At 34.6% G+C, this 20,729-nt stretch overlaps 1 pseudogene; it reads right to left on the reverse strand.

Annotated features, from left to right (window-relative positions):
• Window positions 1-1,426: 1,426 nt before the first annotated feature.
• LOC141519225 (ankyrin repeat domain-containing protein 39 pseudogene) lies at window positions 1,427-7,426 on the reverse strand (annotated as a pseudogene).
• Between the last annotated feature and the right edge of the window lie 13,303 nt (window positions 7,427-20,729).

Raw genomic sequence — 20,729 nt, forward strand, 5'->3', positions numbered from 1 at the left:
TCCTTTATTAAAAATGTTAAATCTATATTCCTAGCAATAGGAAATAAGAATCAAAGCTCCCCAACCAATTCAATATAGGTCTTTGTCCATGAATAAGAACCTTTTTTTCTTATAATTGGACTGTCCCCTTTTCCAAGTCCCAGAGCAAAGCTCAATGAACCCAGTCCTTTTCCCTCTTCCCAATTGCAAAATTCAATTCTATAATTTTCCCTGATTCTCCTGAAGTAAGCTGAGTGTATTTTACTTAGGAATAGTCTCACTCTTTATCCAAATAGTTAAAATCTTGACCTTCAATGGAAAATTAGATGCTAATGAAAGATGATTCCATAAGCAGAACAGAGGATGGGTTTTTAAAAGTTCCTAAAGATTCAGTGGGAGCAACAAATTACTCTCCTAGACTCAGATGGAGTTCAAAAGGGCTACATTCACTGAGCAAGGAGTTAAAAGATGGATTTGGAACTGGAAGAGATCTTTGGTATCTTGTCTAACCAGCTTATCTACAAATGACAAATAGGGAATGGGGTTGGGATTTAAATCCAGATTCTGACTCCAAATCCAGCACTCTCTCCACTATACCAAATCACTTCTTGAATTTTCACCTAAGTTAAATAGTCCAAAATGAGCAACACGACCAGAACTATTTTCCTTGTAAGTGCTTTAATGCTTTGTGGGAATGGCCAAGTAGCCCATGCCCTGGAATTCTTTAATCTAGTAACACTTTACTTCCTAGTAGTTTTGACAGATTTTAGATGATGTTTTTGCCTTCAATTTTTTTGTTTTGTTTTTTTAGATTTTTCAAGGCAATGGGGTGAAGTGGCTTGCCCAAAGGCCACATGGCTAGGTAATTATCAAGTGTCTGAGGTCGGATTTGAACTCAGGTCCTCCTGACTCCAAGGCTGATGCTCTATCCACTGCACCACCTAGCTGCCCCTGCCTTCAGTTTTAAGAGCTCTTAAGAGTTATTGATGACTGTCAGCAAAACACTAATGTAAAAATAAGTCTGACCCTAATTTTCATTATCTGCCCCATAAAAGTGAGATTAGTTCATGGTTATCAGAGTATCAGGGGAAGAGAATATTTTACTTCAAAAAAAAAAAAAAGAAAGGTTCTTTAGGGATGCAGGCCAAAATAAGCTCCCCCCCCCCCCCCTTAAGAATTATCTGGTCTTTGGTATTGACTCTGAACTAGGGAAATAGTCTGGACAGGAAACTCCTTATGTGCTCATTTAGAATAGGCTCGCCTTTCAGGTTTGAGTGCCTACACCAAATTCCCTTCTTGGCCTAGGTAGTGACCTCCCCTAACGGTCCTCTCTTGTTCAGTCTCACAAGCCCTGAGTTTGTTTCCCCACTCTGTGGAATGCAGGAGTAGAAGAAGGTACTTGAGGACCCAGATTCCAGAACATTTGCTGAGCCAGAAATCTGGTTATTCAGCTTGCAAGAAGGTGTCGAAGGTCCCTGATGCAGGGCAGTAAATCACAGGCTAACCGAGCCTTTCGGTCTCCAACGGCTTTCAAAGCTGGGCTATGTTGCAGGAGGAGGCAACACAAATCCAAGTGACCTCTCTCAGCAGCCTTATGTAGGCTGGTCATTCAGTCATCATCTGCCACACCCTGATTAGCTCCATGGGAAAGCAATAGTCGAACCACTTCAGTATGCCCACAATAGCTGGCTCGGTGCGAAGCTGTTGCACCCCCCCATATGTCTGAGCATCACGCCTGGCTCCACTCTCCAAGAGGAACTGGCATACGGCATAGTGCCCATTTCGACTGGCATAGTGCAGGGCAGTGTATCCAGAAGGGTCAGGCTGACTAGGGTCTGTTTCCTTCTGAATGAAATGTTTCACCCGTCCCAGGTCTCCATTCAGTGCTGCTGACCAGATCCCTCTCTCGGAGTCCATCTCGTCCAGGGTCCGCTGCACGCCGGGCGCGGAGCAGCCCGAGCCCCGCCGCTGCGGGGCGCCGCCAATCTCCTCCGGGCGGCCGGAGGGAGCCCCGGCTTGCTAAAGGCAAGGCCCGGCCGTGCTTCGCGTCCCCGGGCCGAGCCCCGCGCCGGCTTGCCATCTTATCCGACGCCCGCCTCTTTGGTTTTATGAAACATCAGATTACTATAATCATTTCCAGCTGCCTCTTTTGCCCCTAATCTATTCCACTGATCCACCATTCTATTTTTTTTTTAGCCAATACCAGATAGTTTGATGACTGATTATAATTTTACATCTGGTAGGGCTAAGCTACTTTCTTTTCACTGTTTTTATTAAATCCCTGGAAATTCTTGACTTTTTATTTCTCCATATGAATTTACTTATATTTTTTTGTGGCTCATTAAAATGATTTTTTGGAATTTGTTTGGTAGGGCACTAAGTAAGTAGTTTAATTTAGATAGAATTGCCATTTTTATTATACTAGTGACCGATTTATGAGCAGTTGATACTTGCCCGGTTATTTCAATCTGATTTCCTTTGTGTGAGAAGTGTTTTGTAGTTGTTTTCATGGAGTTTGAGTCTGCCTTGGCACGTAGACTCCCGACCATTTTATATTGTTTGAAGCTACTTTGAATGGGATTTCTCTTTCTAGCTCTTGCTGCTGTATCTTGCTAGTAATATATAGAAATGCTGAGGATTTATGAATGTTTATTTTATATCTTGCAACTTTGCTAAAGTTACTAATTGTTTCTAGTAGTTTTTTTTAGTTGATTTTTTAGGATTCACTAGGTATACATCATGCTATCTGCAAAAAGATAGTGTGAGAGTTTTGTTTCTTTCTTCCCAATTCTAATTCCTTCAATTTCTTTTTCTTCTCTTATTACTGAAGCTAACATTTCTAACTCAATATTGAATAATAGTGGTGATAAAGGGCATCCTTGTTTCACCCCTGATCTTATTGGGAATGCTTCCATCTTATCTCCATTGCATATAGTGCTTGTTGATGGTTTCAGATAGATATTGCTTATCATTCTAAGGAACGATCCATTTATTCCTAGGCTTTCTAGTATTTTCAGTAAATGTGTGCTGTATTTTGTCATATGATTTTTCAGCATCTATTGATAAATTAATATCATTTCTGATAGGTTTGTTATTGACATAGCCAACCCTGCATTCCTGGGATAAATCTTGCTTGGTCATAGTATATTAATCCTGCTTGGTCATAGTGTATTATCCTAGTGATAACTTTCTGTAATCACTTTGCTAAGATTTTATTTAAGATTTTTGCATCTATATTCATTAGGGAGATAGGTCTATAATTTTCTTTCTCTGTTTTGTCTCTTCCTGATTTAGGTATAAGCACCATATTGGTGTCATAGAAAGAGTCAGGTTGAGTTCTGTCCTATTTTGCCAAAGAGTTTAGGAATTCACTTTTGAATTCATTTGGCCCTGGAGATTTTTTCTTAGGGAGTTCAATAATGCTTGTTGAATTACTCTTTTTGAGACAGGGTTATATAAGTATTTAATTTCCTCTTTATTTAACCTGGGCAACTTATATTTTTGTAAATATTCATCTATTTCACTCAGATTATCAAATTTATTAGCATACAATTGGGCAAAATAATTCTGAATTGTTACTTTAATTTTCCTCTTCATTGGTAGTGAGTTCACCTTTTTCATTTATGATACTGGCAACTTGGTTTTCTATTTTATTTTTTTAATCAAATTAACCAGAGGTTTATCAATTTATTGGCTTTTTCATAAACAAACTCTTGATTTTATTTATTAGTTCAATAGTTTTCTTGCTTTCGATTTTATTTCTCTAATTTCTAGAATTTCTAATTTGATATTTAATTGGAGGTTTTTTAATTTGTTCTTTCTCTAATTTTTTAGTTGCATGTTTAGTTCATTGATTTCCTCTTTCTCTAATTTATTCATGTATGCATTTAATGATATAATATATTCCCTGACAACTGCCTTGGATGTGTCCCATAAGTTTTGATATATTGCCTTGTTGTTGTTGTTATTATATAGGCTGATATCATTAATTCTTTCTATAATTTGTTGTTTGGTCCATTCATTTTTTGAAAAGAGATTATTTAGTTTCCAATTAGTTTTAGGTCTATCTCTCCCTGTCCTATTATTGCATGCTATTTTTACTGCTTTATGATCTAAGAGGGAGGTATTCACTATTTCTGCCTTTGTCCATTTGATTATTATTAAGTTTTTATGCCCTAGTACATGGTCAATATTTGTGTAAGTGGAATGTACTGCAGAAAAAAAATAGTGTAATCCTTTCTATCCCCATTCAACTTTCTCCAAACATCTATCGTGTCTAGGTTTTCTAACATTCTATTTACTTCCTTAACTTCCTTCTTGTTTATTTTATGGTTAGATTTATCTGAATCTGAGAGCAGGAGGATGAGATCTCCCACCAGTAGAGTTTTGCTGTTTGTGTCTTCCTGTAGCTCATTCAACTTCTCTTCTAAGAATTTGGATGCTATACTACTTGATATATACATATTTAGTATTTTAATTGTTTCATTGTCTATGGTACCTTTTGGGAAGACATAGTTTCCTTCCTTATCTTTTTTAATGAGTTCTATTTTTTGCATTTGCTTCATTTGAGATAAGCATAGCTATCCTTTTACCTTTACTCTGTATGTATCTCTCTGCTTCAAATGAGTTTCTTGTAAGCAGCATTTTGTAGGATTCTGGTTTTTAATCCAGCTTGCTATTTATTTATCTTTTATGGGAGAGTTCATCCCATTCACCTTCAAGTTATAATTACTCTTTATTGTCCTCTATGCTATTTTCCCTCTGTTTATTATTTCCCCCCTTTTTTCACTTTATCCATATTCTGCAATATTTTGTTTCTGAATATCACACCTTCAGTGTGCTTTCCCTCTTGTATCCAATCCTCCCTTTCTTCTCCCTTTCTCTTTGTCCCTTCTTCCTTCTTTTTAGTTCCTCTTTTCTTTCCTCCTCCCCCTTTCCCCTTTTGATACTTGAAAAGTAAGATAAGTTTCTCAACTGAGTGTGTGTTTGTTAATTTTAGGCCTAAACTGATGAGAGTAACATTCAGGTGGTTCTTACCTCCTCTCTTCTTCCTCTCTATTGTAATAAGTCCTTTGTACCCCTTTATGTAATGTGATTTATCCCCATTCAATCTCTTCCATTCTCTTTTGTCTTTACTGTCCCCCCCCTTTTTAAGGAGATACTGTTTATAAATCATTTTATCAGAGTCAAGATAAGTCCTGTATGTCCATTACTTCTGCTTAAGTATATTTTCTCTAATTGAGTTACAATTCTTGAGAGCTATGAGAATCTTTCTCCCATGTGGGGATATAGCCAGTTTCATCTTATTGGACAGTGGTTTTCTTTACCCTTTTTTAAACCTTTTCATGTGTCTCTTAAGTCTCCTATTTGATGTCCAAATTTTCTATTTAGCTCTAGTCTTTTCATCAGAAAAGTTGGATGTCTCCTATTTCATTAAATGTCCATATTTTCCCCTGGAAGAGAAGGTTTTGTTTTGCCAGATAGTGGATTCTTTGCTGCATTCCAAACTCCCTTGATCTTCAGAGTATTGCATTCCAGGCCATTCAATCCCTTAATTCAGCCAGGTGCTGTGTAATCCTTACTGTGGCTCCTTGGTATCTAAATTATTTCTTTCTGACTGCTTGCAAGATTTTCTCTTTTATCTGATAGTTCTGCAATTTGCTCACAATATTCCTTGATGTTTTCATTTTAGGATTCCTCCTGAAACTATTCTTACACACTCATTGATTAAGAGACAGCACCATTGGAGAATTAGAAAAAATAGAGCCCAAAGCAGGGATTGTTGTTTATTTACTCAGTCAAGTTCAACTCTGTTACCCTGAATATGATTTTCTTGACAAGGAGTGATTTGCCATTTCCTTCTTGGGTAGATCAAGGCAAACAGAAGTTAAGTGATTTTCCCAAGATCACATAGCTAGTGTGTTTCTGAGGTCGAATGTAAATTTAGGTCTTCTGGATTCCAGACCCTCTGCTATATCCATTGAGCCACCTACAGGCCTCTAGAGGACCTGATTTCAAGTACAAGGTATCTCAAAATCTTAGTGCCTTTTTTAAGCCATCACTTGAAATGACACTAAAATTTTTGAGTCATCATATATTTGAGTAGCCTTTAAGTAGGCAGATTGTTTCACTTTTTGTTGTTTTTATTGCCAATGACTAAGTCAATGCCTCAACAAATTAAGAACTAACACTTAAATATGTACATACCCCCAAACTGAAGAGATTCAGTGCTCAGTTTGAAATCCAAGTATATGAATGATCTAGATGGCTCAAGCAATTTATTTACATAATTCCTCATGGCTTTCCTAGTAGTTTTCAGAAACCACTTATTTCCCTATGTGGCCTTAAATAAGTCACTTAAACATTTGGAGCTGCATTTCCTCATCTTGTAAAATGGGACTGTGATGGTATAGGGAGTACATGAGATGTCATTTAACTTTCTATTCAATTCTAATCTTTGGTGCTAAGTCCTGCAGAAGTTTTATTTGGATATGATTTTTCCCCTAGGTTAAAATATTTAAGAAAATATATCCATATTAATGAGTGAATATTTCTTCATGTCTTAAAACCATGAACTTAATAGTGTTGAATAGTTTTGACTAATACTACCTCTTTGGACGTAACTTTCATTCCACCTTGATAGAATGATACTTTTCTTGAGACAACTTTTTACAAATTTCCAGGATTTATTCCTGCAGAAGAAGTAATTTTCATTATTATCACCTTTATTAAAACTAATAAGGATATTTACATATCATCTTAAGATTTCCAAAATAAATGCTTTACCTTTCATTTGGTTACCACACTATGTGATGTAAGTACCTGAGCTTTTATTATATCCATTTTATAGATAAAGAAATTGAATTTCTGAGCATTTAAGTTTCATGCTTAAGGTCATACAACTGTGATAATCCAAGTTGGGATCTGAATCTAGTTCAGATTACAATAAATGAAGATGTCTCCTTTAGTAGAAATTTGGGCTAGGCAGAGATTTGAAGAACCATTTATGAAAAACTTTAATATCGCTATATTCTCTAAATGGAATGCTCTTAATATTCTTTAATAAAAATTGATATTTTCTGTCAGAATCCAAGTCTCCATGACGTGTGTGTAAGAGTTTGTATGCTAATGAAATAATTTCACTTCTTATTATTAGGAAAAGCATTTGATAACTATGAGTTCCTAAACCCAAACACTGACAAAAGATGAGGGCAAGGAAATGGAAAAGACACTGGCTCAGGGAGAGAATGTTTGCATATTCATTAAAATAACAAGAAAACAAACCTTGAAATTGAGGACTGCCTTTGAAGAGTCAGTCTAGTGAAGGATATAATGTGAGCAAGTTTACTTTTCTGTTCTCTTCAGCATGAAGAACTTTATTTTCATCTGCTATAAAATATACATTCAGTGATGATGTAACTAATTGTTCTAAAATGATATCTGACATTTACACGGCACTTTAAGATCTACAAAGTGTAGGTATCAAGGTATCAAAATAACACTAGTGGAATAGATATTTCAATCTCCATTTTAGAGATGAGGAAACTGAGACTTAGTCCAAGATCATCAGGGGAGTAAGTGTCTGAAAACTGGTTCTAAGTCTGAATACTCTACAAAAGGATTACATTGCTTAGCGTGAAAATGGGAGAAAGATTGGCCATTGTTAAGGTCAATTTGAGAAGACTGAGACTATTTGAATAGTTTCTCAAATCAAGCATATTTGGAATTTTGCTTGCTTAATGGAACTTTGTTAGGACATAGAAAATGAGAGAGTTGATTCAGATGACCTCAGCTTTAATTTATGACCCTATAATCAGGAATAAGAGTGACTTACTTTAGTGGTAGAAGTGAAAATTTTACCTCAAAGAAATAGTATGGAAGGGTAGCCACTTCATTCATGATAAAGCTTATAAAAATAATATGGTAGCAGTCCACCGTTTGAAACTCAGATGGTTCAGTTTACAGTAGAACATTGAAAACCCTTAATTCCTGTGTGTACTATATGCTAAGGTCTGAGTATGAGTATGGAGCCTTATTGTGTTGGTCTTTATGAGCATTTCAAGACTAAAGTTAATTTCATAGATATATGAATTTCTAAGATGAGAAAACTCCCTCTGTCATTGCAGGATTGGCACTTTCTTGGTAATCTATAGTCCCACAGAGTTGCCTAGAGAATTTAGAAATCAAGTTATTTGTCTGGGGTCACAAAATCATTATATGTCAAAGTCAGAACCTGAAACCAGCTCTGTGACCAAGATGAATGTATAACAATCCTTTTAAGTATAAATAAAATGAGTGCTCATAGTCATCTATTAAAGAATACTAAAATTGTAGAATTGTGGAAATACTACCTCATTTTGAGAAGTGTCTTGACCCAGTGGTAAGAATTCTGCACTTGGAAATGAGACATTTTGGTTGAAATTCTGCTGCTAATACTTAACTGAGTGACCACAAACAAAACAATCTCTCTCTACTTTCTCATCTGTAAAATAGAATAGTAAAGCTTATACTCCTTAATTTTAATGGCAGGCAGCACAGTGGTGAGATCAGTCAAGGGTTTAAAACCATATTTTGTTTTAAGCCAATGGTTTTAAACCTGGATTTAAACTGACTATTTGACTCTGTACAAATTTCTTAATTTTCATTGTTGAATTCAATTCTCTAACACTATAGACTACAAAGTAGTTTTTTATTGACAACAGTGGTGGTGGTAGAAGAACTTACTAAATAATTAACATACTGACTAAAAGAAAAAATACTTAAAATGGCAAGATGTTGGAATGAGCAAGTAACATAATTTGTATAAAATGCTTTATAATTTTTAATAAGACCTGAGAGATCTACCTGAGCTCTCAACTCTCCGCCTAAAAGCAGATTTAGCTATGGACAAGGTAAGTTAAATTTTAATCTACTTCCTTGAATAGCCAGTTTCAGGCTTCAGTATTTCAGATCACACTCTAATGATCATACTAGTCAAAATGCAAATGAAGAAATAGGTACCTACAATTGTAAAACTGTATTATCTAATAAATGTTCTGCCCAGTGTCTAATTCAAATCTTCTGACAAATTGTAAAGAAATAAATGAGTCCTATGTATGAAAGAGATATGAATAGACAGAGAAAATAAAAAAATATTAAGAATATCATCTTAAGATGTGAGATCTCTAAAGAGAATTTCACAAAAGCACATAAACATGGATTAAATAAAATCCAGAAAAGGCAGTAATTAATTTACTGAAGAAATTCAGTAGAAATCTTTGGGGAAAGAACAATGGTTCTAGAATTAAAAGAGCTGGATTAAAATTTCACCTATGTCACTTAAGACCTGTGTGATCTTGGGCAAATTTCTTTACCTTTCTGGGCTTTTGTTTCCTCATTTTTAAGATAAAGAAGTTGAACTAGATGGTCTCTGAGGTCCCTTCTAGCTATAGCTCTATAATCTTTTAAGTTTTTATGTAACAATAGCTACAGGAAGTCCTCCTGGTTCCCCAAAGTTTTAAGACCACAGATGATAACTCAGAGGCTTACCATGGGGTAGGGTTACTGCCAAGGAAGAATTTTAAAAATGAGCATGGATTCAGAAGTAGGAAACTAACCTCCTTCTTAAAACTAACTTCACCCCTCTTCTTGAGGTCCAACTTCTGATTCTTTGATTCTTTGATGTAATGCACCCCCCCCAAGATCCTGCTCATTCCTTAGCAGCTGTTGGTGCTTGAAGATGGAACCACACCATTTCTTGGTCATAGGGTAGATAAATCATGTCTTCCCCCAATCCCTTAGCATGTGAGTGCCTTTATACCCCCAGAATGGTGTTTGGAATATAAGAAATGGACATGTGATTTCAATAGAATGGGATCCTTCTAATTGAGGAAATCTTCCCTCCCAAGGTAGAATATCTTAACTGAATTTTATTATCTCCTGTATCATTCTTGGCCTGGGACTATAGTAAAGGCTGCTCAAGATGAGTGTGGAATTAGTGAGGAGTTCAGTTGCTTCCATTTACTTACTGAAGTCTTGATTAAACCTATCACCAGCATCTTACATGGTTCTATAGGTATGTCTCTGCAGTATTCTGATTTGGGCAGTTTTAGTTATTGCACTTGCATTTAATAACTGCTTTTTATTGTGTTGGTATGTTTTCTACTACCATTCCCAAGTTCTTTTAGGAAAAAAAAGTGTGCTTCAGTCTGTATTCTGACACTATCAACTCTGTCTTTGGAATGGATAGCATTTTTTAATTGTAAGTCCATCAGAGAAATTGCTTCAATATTTTTCCCACAACAGTTATTGCTAGCTGTATTTCCCTCCATCCTATTCCTCCCCATTTCTATTTATTCCATTCCTTCCTCAGAAGAGTATTTCCTCTGACTACCTTCACCCAAGATCTTCCCTCTCTTTTATCCCCTCTACTTCCCTCTCCTTCTTCATTCCCTTTCTCCCATCCCTTTCCTTTTCTATTTTACTCTAGGGTAAGATAGATTTCTGTATCCATTTGAGTGTATATGTTATTTTCTCTCTCACCTCCTCACCTCCCCCCTTTCTATTCCATTACAAAATTTTTTCTTGCCTCTTTTATATGAAATAACTTAGTCCATTCTATTTCTCCTTTCCCTCTCCTCCTAGTACATTCCTTTCTTGTCCATTAACTCCATCTATACAATATATTATACCTTCATATTTAAGCTCCCTCCTGTGCCTGGTCTATACATGCTCCTTTTAACTGCCCTAATAAATGAGAAGGGTCATAAGAGTTACCAGTATAATCTTCCCATGCAGGAATACTGGTAGTCAATATCATTAAATTCCTCATAACTTGTCCTTCCCATCTACCCTCTTTTTGCTTCACCTGAGTCCTGTACTTAAAGCTCCAACTTTCTGTTCAGTTCTGGTCACTTCACAGAAATGAAAGTCCCAAATATCATTGAAAGTTCATCTTTTCCTTGAAAGATAATGTTCAGTTTTGCTGGGTAGTTGATTCTTGGTTGTAACCCAAGCTCTTTTGCCTTCTGGAATATCATATTCCAAGCCCTACCCTCCCTTCACATAGAAAGCTGCTAAATCTTGTGTTATTCTGATTATAGTTCCATGATATTTGAATTGCTTCTTTCTGGCTGCTTGTAATATTTTCACCTTGACCTGGGAGCTCTGGAATTTGACTATATTATTCCTGAGAATTTTCATTTTGGGATCTCTTTCAGGAGGTGTTTGGTGGATTCTCTCAATATCTATTTTACCTTCTGCTCCTAAGGTATCAGGGCAATTTTTCTGGATTATTTTTTGAACAATGAAGTCTAGACTTTTTTCCCTGTTCATGACTTTCAGGTAACCCAATAATTTTTTTAGGTTTTTGCAAGGCAAATGGAGTTAAGTGGCTTGCCCAAGGCCATACATCTAGGTAATTATTAAGTGTCTGAGACCGGATTTGAGCCCAGGTACTCCTGACTCCAGGGCTGGTGCTTTATCCACTGTGCCACCTAGCCACCCCCCAATAACTTTTAAATTATCTCTCCTGCATCTGTTTTCCAGATCAGATGTTTTCCCAGTGAGATACTTCACATTTTCTTCTAGTTTTTCATTCTTTTGGTTTTGTTCTATTGTTTCTTGATTTCTCGCAACATCATCACCTACCCTTAGCTCCATTCTACACTTAAAGGAAGTATTTTCTATCTGGTCAATTCTACTTTTTGAGGCATCATTCTCCTTAGTGATCTTTTGGTCTGATTTTTCCATTTGACTTAAATTTATTTGTAAGATGTTATTTAAGGTATTTTTTGTGTCTCACCAAACTGCTGACTTGGTTTTCACAATTTTCTTGCATTAGTCTTATTTCTCTTTCCAATTTTTCCTCTACCTCCCTTACTTGATTTTCAAAATCTTTTTTGAACTCTTCCATAGTTTGAGGCCAATTTATATTTTTCTTGAAAGCTTTGGATAAAGAAGCTTTGAATTTGTTATCTTTCTGAGTGTGTATTTTGATCCTTCATGGGGCCAAAATAATTGTCCATGGTCAGGTTTTTCTCTTCTGTCCATTTCTCTAGCCTATGATTTGGTTTTAAGTTTTTTGTTAAGGTGGGGCTCTGTTTTCAGGGTTGAAGATGCAGTGTCCCAAGCTTTTGAGGATTTTTTGAAACTGTCTTTCTGGACCGTGCCCCCCGCCCCACCCCAGATCTCAATTCCTCTTATGAGAGTCTCTGATCTGTGTTTGGTCTGTGGATGACCACAAACACTCCACTATGCCTGGGAACTGTGAGGAGAGTCCCTGCTCCACTCTGGCAGTAAAGCTCCTTTTCCTGAGACTGAGATCCATGCAGCCTGCAACCTGGATTTGAGTAGGGACAAAGCCACAGAATCCTACCTTAGAGATAGCAAAAAAAGAACTCTGCAGATGACTGATCCCCTTTATCTGTAGATTGAGTGTTCTGGAAGGAGCTGCCTGGTGGCTCCCTGCAGGGTGGTTCCCCAGGCCTGCTCCTGATTCCTAGGGATTGAGTCTGCACTGGATTTGGCTCCCCTTTCATTCTGGTGCTGCAGTTTTCTGGGATGAGAGGTCTGGAAACCACAGCCACAGCCACAGACCCAGACACTCCTCCTACCCAGGGATCCAGGAACCCCATAGTCTTCCTGGATAGTTGGAACCAGTTTGCTCCACCCTGGCTAGCATGGTCCAAGCTGCTCTGTGAGTCCTCTCTAACTCCAGTGTAACTTTTCCTTCTGATGTTCCAAGTTGTTCTGGGTTGGAAAATTGTTTCACTCGGTCTTTTTGTGGGTTTTGCCACTCTAGAATTTGGTTAGAATCATTTTAAATGTAATTGGAGTGGCATGGAAGAGAACTTGCAGAAGTTCTTGCCTTCACTCTGCCATCTTGACTCTGCTTTTGTTATTATTTGGAGCAAACATTTATTAAGTGCCTATGGTATCCTAGACATGGTCCTAAGCATTTTGCAAATCTCATTTATCCTCACAGTAATCCTGTAATATAGGTACAATCATACTCATTTTGCACTTTAGTATACAAGAAAGGAAGAGCTAAATTGACTTGGCCAGGCTTACAGAAATGACAAGCATCTGAGGTCCTATTTGAATTGAGGTCTTCCTCATTCCAGGTCAAGCCCCATCTATTTTGCCATTTAAATACCTCTATAATAGTTCCTGCTATATAATTTTTTTTCAAAAGAACCCTTATCATATATTTTTGGTTCAGTTACAGGGATAAAATTTTCTGATATCCTGCCAAATCTATGCATATAATTCTAGTACTTTCCTGAACTCATCTTGTACCGCCAACTGGCTGATATACATTTCCAGCTGAGTGTCCTGCTGGCTCTTCTAATATAACTCCTTAGCTTTAATTTAAAGTCCTTCATAAATGTTGCAGCCTCATTTTGTATTATTTCCCTTCACAATCAAACTGAATTGTTTGATAATTTCTGATCTCAATATGCTATTTAATATTTTGGTACATTTGGATGCTCCATCCTCTAACTCCCCCACTATAGGACTTTGGGCAATATTTTTAGATCTCAGTTCCCTAATATTTAAAATAAAGATATTAGAAAGAGGACCTTCAGGGTCCTATATCAACTATGTCTATCATTCATTTAACTCTTCAGTTGTACCTTATTCTTTAAGGCTTAACTCCAAAATGAAGTCTTCCCTTCTTCTCTCCTCACCTGCACCCTTCCAGCCCATCAAATTCAGAAGCATCCTCATCCTCTTCAAATTTTGATGGTGGACTTTGTCTAAATCTCTTCTTTGATCATATCACTCTTTACCCTGTGTAATGGATAAGTGAGTGGCCACCCATACTGAAGTATCTTATACCTCTCCTACCTCACTCTCTGAGAGGTATTGTTCTCCTTAACCTAATTTCAAAATGGTAGGTCTAGGTTGCCAGATAAGAACTCTCATCATGTATTTACACTTGAATTATCTCAGGGCTGTAGGAGTAACCCTATGGAGGGGGGGATATAAATTTTCCCTACTCATCATTTCAGCTCCAATGATCTTCTATTTTCACAAAGCCAGCCATTCACGATAATGAAGCTCTTATATCATTAACATAACCATTACTTAACACTGGGGCAGAAGAAATAATATCATAAGTACTCCTTTATTAAAACAAATGCAGAAATAATGAATATATCACAGTCTGTATATAAAATGGGGTTGCATTCTTCAATCAATTCCTTCTACTTGATATTCATGAGGGGAGACATAGCATATGAGGGAGGGAAAATATTGTTCCCAGGGAAATCAACTACTTCAGAACACTATATCATTGTCTTTTTTTTCACTTAGGGACAATGTACAGCAGTTTCTGATGGATATAACTTCTGTGTGGAACAGATACCTTTACTGCTAAACTGTTGAATCAACTCTCTGCTTAACTAGTTTCTCACTGGACATGAAATTTCTGCCAACTAGTCAATCCATTTGGTTTTCTGCTTCTAAGCTATAGCTTAGATGAAATTATTCTCCAATATTATATGCAGTATCCAGAGCATCTAGATTCAAACTGAGCTAATGCTGTTCTGAAGTCTTTTCTTTTATCTCTCCCTACTTCTTTTTATGTTCAGACTCAATATATTCTCTGTAAACCATTCCATTTTAGCTTATGGTAGTAACCAAATTCTCATAGTCTGTCAACAATCAGATTAATTATTTTTGTTCCCTAATTGTAGAAAGGTTTTTGATATCTTTATGTCTCTGGCATTATATAAATTTCCATGTTTAAAGTCAAAAAAATTATGAACATCTATCTCAAGAAAATGGAGATGGAAATGAGAAATCACTCCTGTATTCTTGCCAAGAAAATTCCAAGTAGGGTCATGGAGAGTCAAACATGACTGAAAAACAACCCAATAACAAAAAAATCTCCATAAAATGAGTCAAAGTAACTCTCTTAGAACTCTGAGCAGACTTAACTCAGAAATAAACTATTTGTGAATGTGAAGCACTACAAAGGAACTATACCATATATTCTCTTTGAAGTGAATAATTTCAGACCTCAGGAATATTAAAATAAAGAGAAGTGGGTGGACAAATAACACCTGGCAAAAAAAAAATCAACTATTTTGTCTAATTTACATGTTACATCAGATTAACACAACCTGTTTCCTCATTAATGGCAATGACTATATGGGCAAAATAAATAATCTCATTTGCAATATCTATCTATCTATCTTTATTAACTATCATCAAAATTATGTTAATAAACAGACAACTGATGTACAATCCTTTCTCTTCACATTTTTAGAGCTTATAACTCTATCCACATTGTTTTAGTGTCCCACATTCCTCATTTTCAAATTTCCTCATTCCACATTTTCCACATTCCTAACAAAATTTATCACTTCCCTTTGCTGTTATATTAATCAATCTGATAGGTGTGAGGTGGCATCTCAGAGTTGCCTAAATTTTCATTTCTCTCATCAGTAGTGATTTAGGAAATTTTTTTCTCATTACAGTAGAGGGTTTTGATTTGTTCCTCTAAAACTGACTGTTCATATTCTTTGACCATTTATCAGTTTACATTTTCTAAATGTTTATAAAGCAATATCGACTTTTGGGATGGAACATATTGAAAGCAAGCTATAATTAATTAATGGTTTACATTCTCCATTAGCATCTGTGCAATATCAGAAATCCCCTAACATAATGAGTAGAACTCTAGGTAAGGAAGGTCGGGGGAGCATGTTGCCTAGAGTCACACAGGTTGAGGAAATAAATATACAGAATCTATCTATCATCTATCTATCTATCTATCTATCTATCTATCTATCTATCTATCTATCTATCTATCTATCTATCTATCTATCTATCTATCTATCTATCTATCTATCTATCTATCTATCTATCTATCTATCTATCTATCTATCTATCTATCTATCTATCTATCTATCTTTCTAGCAAGCTAGCTAGCTATCAACATTGAGGCAATTATTGATGCCATTGTGAACATAGGACCATTGAAGAAAGAAATTCCCAGAATGTTAATACTACCCTTATCTCTCTTGCTACCTGTGTTCTGTTTTTTGACCAATATCTGAGAAGGTAAAGTGAATGAGAATAGAAGGCTTCACATGAATGAAAAATTTTGGAGATATTTCTTTTTTTTTTTTGTACATTTGCACCCTATATCTGATTCTTCATACAATTGACTTACATCTATATATTATGTAGTTTTAATTTTTCACTGCCATAATTAAAACAGAAGCAGAAATTATTTTGCAAATTTCTTTACAGGTAGAAGAAAAGTACGTGCTAGATTTAATTTGTGGAATTTCTTTGTCCTTGTATCATTCTCTTTTTGGTAATTAAGTACTTTTAAACTTTTAATAAATAATATTTATGAACAATAATTTAAATAAATACATGAAATTATAAATATATAGTATATAAATACATAGTATAAATAAATATAAATGTGTATTATACTTACAATTCTATATTAAATATATACTTGAATATCCATAAACAATATTATAAATAAGTAATATTAATACGAATAATTCATGGTTGTGTGCCAGAAAGACAGAATTATTATACTCTCAGAAAGCAAAGGCTACAAACAATCCTCATTCGGATTTGTGAAATAAAAAAAAATGATGGGAGGGGAAAGAAAATACAGTTAGTGAATTACTACACTTTTGAAATGGGAATGTAAAAGGAGTAGGATTGAATTTTGAGACATTCTGCCAGTAGTTAGGAAAAAATCTTGTGTAACTTGTCCACATGAATTTCCAGTGATTGGCTGAAGTAAAAAAATGACTCGTTGATTCCAATTACAAGAAGAATAATGGAAGAAATGACTTGATAGTAAAATATCAATAGAGTTTGCTGGAACCCATCAATATTTCATCTGTTTTATTATTATAGTTTAATATTATATAGTTTTTTATGGTCTATGCTGATTTGGTTGAAAACACCTGGAAAAAGTCAATCATGTTTAAAATGACACATGTTTTATTTGAGAAAGACAGAACTGAAATTTGTGATTTAAGGAACACATAAAAAGTCTTTTGAGACATAGGTACTTTTCACATTTTTTTCCTCCTGTTGGAAATCCTCTTCCCAATGATTTTCTCTGATTGGATTTACCCTATTATTTTTTCCTTTCTCAAGTGATTTTTTTATCTCATTGTTTCCTACCTACATTCCTAATGCTTTAGCTCTATTTTTTATTTCCTTTTTATTTGTGTCTAGCATGGGGGAAACATATTAACTAGAGTCACACAGATTGAGCAAATATATAGAATCTATCATCTATCTATCTTGTCTATCTATCATCTATCTATCTATCTATCTATCTATCTATCTATCTATCTATCTATCTATCTATCTATCTTTTGAGGCAATTATTGATGCCATTGTGAATATAGGACCATTGAAGAAAGAAATTTTGCAAATTCCTTTACAGGCAGAAGAAAAGTATATGCTAGATTTAATTTGTGGAATTTCTTTGTCCTTGTATTATTTTATTTTTGGTAATTAAGTACTTTTGTACTTTTAATAAATAAAATTTATGAATAAAAATTTAAATAAATATATGAATTTATAAATATATAGTCTATAAATACATAGTATAAATAAATATTAAATACTTTTAAACTTTTAATAAATAAAATTTATGAATAATAACTTGCCTGTGAACTTCATTAGCAAGATATTAATTCTTGCTTATAGTTAATGGCAATTCTGAATAAGACTCTCTCAAAGCCAACTTTATGCTCTGTGTCATTCCCATACACAAGATATACAGTACCTGAGCTTGAGATATTTTGGTCAGTTTGATATATTGTAGTATATTTTGCTTTTGCTCATAATCTTCAGCTATATTCTTTTCACAGTGCCATATAACAATCTGACAAAACTAAAATAATATTTTAGAGAATGTATAAATATGTTTCTTTATAAAAAATTACTCAGTAAAAACAGTATAAATTATACTATTAGAGAGATACATAAGATTTGGAGGAGTGTTAAGTTAGTTTTACTATGAGAGCAAGCAGGATAAACCATGAATAACCAAAAGCCATGGGGAAACATTAGTAATTGTCAGACAGATTAAGAATCCATGAATGAATTGTAACATTCACTATGAAGGAAATAATCCACAGTGATGATACAAGTATCAAATATTGGTTAAATCTCAGAAAGTTTTGTGTATAAAGCATTCTGTTTATTAATTTCTTAACTTTATCATACATTCCTTTATTCAATAACATATATCCTCCAAATTCACTTATTTAGGCTTCTCTTTGCAAAGCCAGAATGCTTCTCTCAATTCCATGGGGAGTATATTTCTCTCACAGCAGGAGCAGGTTTACTCACTGCTGTCTTACTGAGCCATACTTGGCAGGAACTGTCAGGTGGAGACAGTGGGATATAAGTGCTAAGGATGCAGGATCCACTTTTATTTGATAGATAATTTTGAAGAGAATTGCAAAAATGGAAGCATAGAGGAATTGTCTTTCTCCTTATCCTGGCTCCTTGTGCCCCCTAATTCTGACCTTTCTTTCAGAAATGCCCTGCTGGGGTCTCCTCTCTCTGGACCTCTTGTTCTTTTTTAGCCAAATAAAATACTATGATGATGGGAATGGTGAATAGTCTTACTATTACCAACTCATCATATGACCATAGTTTTTGAGCCCTTTCAAAATGGAGCTTGGTGAATTAGAGGGTTAGGAATGAAAAAATCATCAAGGATCTTTCACCCTGGTTCTTTCCTTATAGAATGAGCTAGAGCTACCTTACTTCCTGAAGCATATGGTAGTTCTTATTTTAAGTACATTACAGCTTATGTAACTTATTTAAAAATGAAACATCTTTTGCTAATCCTTGTCTTGGATCCAGCTTTTCAAATGATGAATATATTATTTTTTATTCAAATAAGTCACATCTTATGGAACTTTGTAATGAGAATAAAATAAATAATGACTGCTAAATAATGCAAAGAATGATGATGCACTGCATGTTTCAATATTGCTATATATATTATCTGTTCATGACTATCATAAGCACTTCAAACAAATAAATTATAATAACATAGGGGTCATAATTGTGTCCTCCATTTCTCAGGTTGATAGCTTCTCTCTTTGCAGGGAGTTTTCTCATGTACTCTTAGCACAGCAGATAAGAGTGGACTGATTCTCAGCATCAGATCTAATCCTGATTCACAGTAGGATAATTTTTTTGTAGTAAGATGCTATTGATTTGTTCTACTATCTTGCAGTCAGCAATTCGTATATCATACCATTAGAATTTATTTCTAGGGTTAGGCATGAAGGAAACATTTTCTATAGAAAGCTTTAATAATTGACTCTTCACCAGATACAATTAACAAAAGCCTCATTTTTCTATCTGTAAGTCATAGAAATTAGGTCTAATTATAGATTTTCTTTTTCCTTTTTTTAATTTTCTTTTTTCAAAGATGAGAAAGTCAAATGCCTGTAAATTCTCAAAGTAAGAACATTTTTGTTTCAGATTATATTTTTCTAAGACTGGGTGTCTCAGTTTCTGATACATGAGTAACAATTCCTGGGATTTACAAAGCACTATTAATTTCCAGAAAAAATTATGATTACTATTATGTTTTTCAAATTAAAGATATATTTCCCTCTCTTCTATATACATTATAGATAATACATTGCAGCTTAACATCTATATAAAAATATGAATACTGCTAAGAGAACAGAACAGACAGATGGCTTGCTAAAGTTATGGTCTCTAGCATATTTGATCAAGCATTTCATACATTTTTTGTGTGTATCTACCTTCTATATGAATATTTAAAAATAAACTTATAAATACATTTTATACTTATATCTTTTGTGTATTACAAATAGAATAAAAATTTAAAACATAATCTAAAGATGAAATAAATTTTATTTATATTTTGTAAATTAATGGTTTAAAATACTCCCTTTGATCTTAAGAGTAATGAAATTTAAAATGCTCCATTTTTTGAAAAATTTTAAAACTTGAAAAAATAATTGTTTATTAGTAATTGAAGAAATTAACTGAAAATCTCAACTCAACACAGTATCTGATAAATAGTAAGTACTTAAACTACTTTTTGACTTGACTAGTCTCTAATGTGGCTAACTAAGCAGGTGGATTTTTAAAAATATACTTTTAAAAAATTGAATAAAATACAATAATTCAATCAGATGATAATAGTTCACAAACAAGCTTTTAAACAGGAATTATGTTTTTTTAGTGCAATCTTTTCAGTTCTGCACAATGCAAAAACGAATAGATAAACTGGAATAGCTTCTCATTTCAACTCAGTAGAAAATTTTCAATCTTCCTTCCTTCCTTCCTTCCTTCCTTCCTTCCTTCCTTCCTTCCTTCCTTCCTTCCTTCCTTCGACTCATTTGAATATGAAAAATAACCAGAAAGTATATTTGAGTGAACTATTGAATACAGAAAGGGAATTAATAAGACCGAGAAAATAAGTTGGTGTTAGATTATGAATAACTAAGTATAAAACAGAGAAGTTTATGTTGGATCCTAGAATGGAGTTTATTTGAGGAGGAGAGAGTAAATTGGTAAGGGGGACATAAATGTTTTAGGAGAAACACTTTGGCAAGTTATGTGATAAGTAAATTGGTGTGGGAAGAATGATGAAGTGGATTGAGCAAATTAGAGCCTGATACATAGTTGAGGTAAGAGGGGATGAGGTTCTAAATTGAAATGCTGACTTAATAGAGAGAAGAGGCTAAGTATGATGAAGACATTGTGAAGGT

This window comes from Macrotis lagotis, chromosome 3 (genome assembly GCF_037893015.1).
Source record: "Macrotis lagotis isolate mMagLag1 chromosome 3, bilby.v1.9.chrom.fasta, whole genome shotgun sequence".
NCBI classification, from domain to species: Eukaryota; Metazoa; Chordata; class Mammalia; order Peramelemorphia; family Peramelidae; genus Macrotis; species Macrotis lagotis.